Consider the following 6,158-nt stretch of genomic DNA (forward strand, 5'->3'; position numbering starts at 1 on the left):
GAGACAGGCTTCTATTTGAGCCAGGCTTCTATTTGTTTCCTTAATGCACACAGCTTTCGCTCAGTAAAATGTTGAAAAGACTACCACACTGTTTACTGTGACCAGTGTGACCAGTATAAACTTTACAATAACACATCCATCGCAGATCAGACTTGCAAAGACTAGGCTGCCTGTCATACAACCCCCCGATGTTGTGCTTCAGCACCATTCTCTCACTCATTGCAACTCCTTGTGTCTTGTATCCCCCATAGTTGATAAGCGGCTGATAGACTTCGATATTGGATGTTTGTCCAGGTCCCCAGGACGTCCCCAAGACCGTATCATCTCTCGTTTATCTTCTTTGTGGCACTCACTGGAGTTCACTGAGAAACATTTCATTTAGACCCAACGTTTATTTAAAACAGATGTTTATTTTGCGTTTAATTGAAGTTTTACGTCAGAACATCTTTAAAAATGTACTGTATTCTAGCAGACACAAGACAACTGCGTTCAGGAGAATCTGCAGAGCAATTCATTGAAAGTGTTTTTCTAGAGAAAAGGTAAAAGACAGTATGTAAAAGAAACCAATATGGTCTGTTTACTTTTTCAATCCGATACCTTCTCGGCTATGCACCTTTTAAGGGTAACGTTCCCAAGTTCTTGGAGTTGTTCCTGCTTTCGTGGAGATGCTTCTCAAGCGTTTGTGGAGATGCTCCCGCGTTGGTGGAGATGCTCCCACGTTGGTGGAGATGCTCCCGCGTTTGTGCATTAACGGTACATATGTCAATGGGAAATTGCCTTTAACATGGGATCTACCGCTGATTAAATCCAGATCGAAGGATCTATTGCTGATTAAATCCAGATCGAAGGATCTATCGCTGATTAAATCCAGACCGAAGGATCTACCGCTAATTAAATCCAGACCGAAGGATCTACCGCTAATTAAATCCAGACTTAAAGATCTACTGCTAATTAAATCCAGACCGAAGGATCTACCGCTAATTAAATCCAGACTTAAGGATCTACCGCTGATTAAATCCAGACCGAAGTCAATTACAATTTGATGTTAACAAAGCAGGTCAATTGATGACATCATCTTTAAACTGGCAATATGCATTGCCTTCTTCAGACAGCATGTAAACAACATGTGGAAGGCCTTACTGCTGTCATGTCTCCAGAGCTCAATACAACCACGCTGTGTTCCTCTCCTCACAAGTGAATCTAGTCTCCTGATCCCATCTCTGTGGACTTCGTTACTTCATCCCTGATGGATTACATAACTACAGTATCAGCCACTTAAACCTATTGTCTGTTTTTCTTTTTTTTCTTTTCAGGTCTTAACTGGTCATTGTGTGTTTCGTAAGACCAAGTCCACATCCCAGATGGCACTGTATCCCTCACAGTGTTCGCTACTTTTGATCAGAGCTGTGGGGGCCCTGGTCAAAAGTTGCACACTATATAGGGAATAGGTTACCATTTGGGATGGAGTTTGAATTGGACAGATAGCCAAGTTGTATAATTCTGATCTCCAAATCCTTCTCCCTGTTTCCCATATGATAAATGTCAACGAAGGATTACAGCAGAAATCCATGGAAACGGAGAGAACATCGCATAGACTGGCTGCTTTCCCCACGGGCACTCAAATACTTTATGGACAAATGTAAAAAGATTTATAGCAGTGTGGACGTCAAACACTGTTTTACCGAACTTCATCATGTGGATGCAATTGACACATTTTGAATTCCTTTTAAACCAAATGAAATTATTTATCTTCACATTACTTTATGAAATGACCTCACGCATACGTTTTATTACAACCAAGTAGGTGATGTGAAGTGGAGGAGGACTTCTGTGAGTGAAGGAGTGAGGGGGAGTGAACGGTGTGTGTGTGTGTGTGTGTGTGTGTGTGTGTGTGTGTGTGTGTGTGTGTGTGTGTGTGTGTGTGTGTGTGTGTGTGTGTGTGTGTGTGTGTGTGTGTGTGTGTGTGTGTGTGTGTGTGTGTGTGTGTGTGTGTGTGCGTGTGTTCGTGAGTACGTCTGTGTGAGCGTGTCACCGTGAGCGTGTGTGAGAATTCCACTGAACAACTGAAGTGTCCATGGTTGGTACATGGTTGGTACATGGTTGGTACATGGTTGGTACATGGTTGGTCCACTTGGGGAAAGAAGAGAGAAAGCAGAGGTATATTGATTGTGGACTGTACAAATAGTTCATTTTATCAAGCCTGACTTTCTCCACCGCTCCACATGCTAAACGATGAATAAACTCATCCGTCACTGCTTAAACGTATTTATTACTGTTCTCCCTCAGCATCCATTAAACAACTTGGGATAGCAGCTTTACTTGTAGATCTCCAGGAGCAGGAATGCCACTGGTGTCCCATCTCTCTCTCTCTCTCCAGGAGGAGGAATGCCACTGGTGTCCCATCTCTCTCTCTCTCTCCAGGAGGAGGAATGCCACTGGTGTCCCATCTCTCTCTCTCTCCAGGAGGAGGAATGCCACTGGTGTCCCATCTCTCTCTCTCTCAGGAGGAGGAATGCCACTGGTGTCCCATCTCTCTCTCTCCAGGAGGAGGAATGCCACTGGTGTCCCATCTCTCTCTCTCTCCAGGAGGAGAAATGCCACTGGTGCCCCATCTCTCTCTCTCTCCAGGAGGAGAAATGCCACTGGTGCCCCATCTCTCTCTCTCTCTCCAGGAGGAGGGAATGCCACTGGTGTCCCATCTCTCTCTCTCCAGGAGGAGGAATGCCACTGGTGTCCCATCTCTCTCTCTCCAGGAGGAGGAATGCCACTGGTGTCCCATCACTCTCTCTCCAGGAGGAGGAATGCCACTGGTGTCCCATCAACTACCTCAACTAGCGGTGCCCCCCGCACATTGACTCTGCACCGGTACCCCCTGTATATATAGCCTCCCTACTGTTATTTTATTTTACTTCTGCTCTTTTTTTCTCAACACTTTTTTTGTTGTTGTTTTATTTTTACTTTTTTTGTTAAAAATAAATGCACTGTTGGTTAAGGGCTGTAAGTAAGCAATTCACTGTAATGTCTGCACCTGTTGTATTCGGCGCATGTGACCTATACAATTTGATTTGATTTGATTTGAAGAGAACAGCTTTAAGCTCTCTCTCTCTCTCTCTCTCTCTCTCTCTCTCTCTCTCTCTCTCTCTCTCTCCCTCTAGCTCTCTCTCTCTCTCTCTCTCTCTCTCTCTCTCTCTCTCTCTCTCTCTCTCTCTCTCTCTCTCTCTCTCTCTCTCTCTCTCTCTCTCTCTCTCTCTCTCTCTCTCTCTCTCTCTCGCTCTCTCTCTCTCTCTCTCTCTCCTCTCATCTCTCTCTCTCTCTCTCTCTCCCTCTCTCCCTCTCACTCACACACACACACACATACACACACCATCAAATCCAGCGCTTTAAGCCGCTCTTGCTGTTCAGGGAAGTTCTGATTGAGTTATCCTGCGTAGTTTTATCACCTATTGACTAACTGAGAAGCTGAAGGAGGTAGAGAGGAGAAGGGTCTAGAAGGAAGTAGAGAGGGGAAGGGTCTAGAAGGAAGTAGAGAGGGGAAGGGTCTAGAAGGAAGTAGAGAGGAGAAGGGTCTAGAAGGAAGTAGAGAGGAGAAGGGTCTAGAAGGAAGTAGAGAGGAGAAGGGTCTAGAAGGAAGTAGAGAGGGGAAGGGTCTAGAAGGAAGTAGAGAGGAGAAGGGTCTAGAAGGAGGTACTGTAGAGAGTAGAAGGGTCTAGAAGGTCTGAATAGGCTAATAGCAACACCATCACCTGCCTTAGAAGTGCATATCTATACACATTGTAATTGCATCACTTAGATCAGTGGTCACCAACCTTGTCTGAGTCAAGATCACTTTGAGTCAAAATGCAAGGTGACTTAGAAAATGCAAGCCTACGCATCATTACCTAATAAAAACAGTACTGTAGGGATGAGGTTCGTGCAGTAGGCCTAATACATTATCACAGCATATTGGCTACATGCCTGGCCTGACAATATAGTTATTCTCAGACCATATTATATTTCACAACTCCAGCTATATAACACAATAGATCAGTTGGTGCATTACTTGCGAGGCACAGCTGAGCATACATTTAAATCAAACGCTTTTTTATTTTACCGGACTGACGGTACCTGCATCTGATGGTCAGTCTCAATGGAGGGAGGGAGAGAGCAGTCCCTCCTCTCTCCCTCCCTGCTCTCTCCCCCTTCCTCCGGTGAGGCTGACCAGAGAGAGGGGACGACGTCTCCCGCCTGAATGCGAAAGTCGAGAAGCACTGCATTATATTCTGCCTCGTGCACAAATTCATGTTGTTGTTCCAATGACCAGAGAAAGTGGTATTAATCGATGTTAAAATAAACACGATGAGCCGCTAATAATAGAAAATGCAGGTCTGTCGATACACTTCATTCATTTCAGCTGCAGTGCTGATTGTAGTGTGAGTGGAAGTAGGGAGAAGCGCGTTTTATGGTTTGTAAAAGTGTTGACTAAAAACAGTGGTGAATAAAATCCTCACTCATTGCATTTAACAGACGCTCTTATCCAGAGCGACTTACAGGAGCAATTAGGGTTAAGTGCCTTGCTCAAGGGCACGTCGACAGATTTTTCACCTAGTCGGCTCGGGGATTAGAACCAGCGACCTTTCATGTACTGGCACAACGCTCTTAACCACTCAGCTACCTGCCGCCCTCATAAAATCAGCAACTTTGCTTTATTCTTTGACAGTCTCTAGTTTTCTTTAGTAGGCTAGTATTAACTTTGCTGTGGGTGGGGTTGTGGAAACCAGCAGGCACAGTGATTTGAGCTATCCGATTGGTCAGTAGTAGGCACACTTGATTTAGCTCTCCAGGTCCACTGGGGTAGGCCAATCAAATGGCTCAAAATGGGAACATGTAGCCTACCCAGTGCAGGGCAGCTGAATCAAACGCACCTACCGCCAACAGCGCAAGACACATCCCCCAAAAATATGGAGCTGAAGATTTTATCGTTGGATTTCTACTGAACTGTTTCTAGATTGACTAGGAATGCCTTGAAGATCAACCAGTCGATCGCCATCGACCGCTTGGTGACCACTGACTTAAATTATACAAATATACACATTGACACAATTAGAAAAAAATATGTTTTATGTTTTTCTGAAATGCCTTAGGTACAACTCTAAGACTTTAAAATAGTGTAGAATGGAAATACTAACTCTTAAAAAACACATATTGTTGAGAGTTCACAACTACTCAATACATTGACCTTTGCACTAAATTGTATTCATTTCCATTCATTTCACATTCTAGTTAACTATTCACTGGGTCAAAAGGTGATAGTATGTCAACGTAAATCCGCCATTCATGATTTATTTATTTTTTATAGGCCAAATACATCTTCTTGCCAACATTTGATCTTGTAGTTCAGCCTGTACGAAAACTGCTGCACAGTACCTGGCACAAATAGTGTGGTTATATAACATCAACTCTAACACCAGTTTCCAAGTTAAACATATCATGAAATACATAATTGAGCACAATCATGTGTTTAATGTACCAAATTCAAAAGAAAATACTGGTTTCTATTTAAGCACTAAATTATTTCTAGAACTAATGTCAGAGCTAAAACGATACAGAATAACGTTAGGGTTTTGACCAGTGAATATTTTATAGACTAAGTGGTTAGAGAAGCTTTTCATTAGGTATTTTAAAGGGCATTTCATGACATGTATAAATAAATTCCTCTACTTTTCACATAATCCATTACCACAGCTGAATTATACATTTTACTCTGAATTCCAAGTGTCCGACTGTAAGCTTAACACGGTAGAAATAGCAATTATGCATATTAGACACACGATATAGTGGATTAATGTCTGTCTGTCTCTCTGTCGGTCCTTCTTTCACTCCGGAGACATGATGCCAGCTCCCTAACAGAACGACAGTATTGCAGGACTTACTCCTAGCGAGACTCCCCTGGCCTCATCCTCTGTTGTCCCTCAATTGATTGGTTCATCTTACTTCTTTCAAAGAAAAAGGTAAGTGAATGAACTGAAAGACGGTTAACTTGATTACTAGTAAAAAATAGAAGCTTAAAATACCAACAGAATTTTAACCTCTACGGGATCGGTGTCCCATATACGGGACAGTTGAGCTAACGTGCGCTAATGTGATTAGCATGACTGTTGCAAACTGTCCAGGACATACAT

Source organism: Coregonus clupeaformis, unplaced genomic scaffold (genome assembly GCF_020615455.1).
Source record: "Coregonus clupeaformis isolate EN_2021a unplaced genomic scaffold, ASM2061545v1 scaf0317, whole genome shotgun sequence".
NCBI lineage: Eukaryota > Metazoa > Chordata > Actinopteri > Salmoniformes > Salmonidae > Coregonus > Coregonus clupeaformis.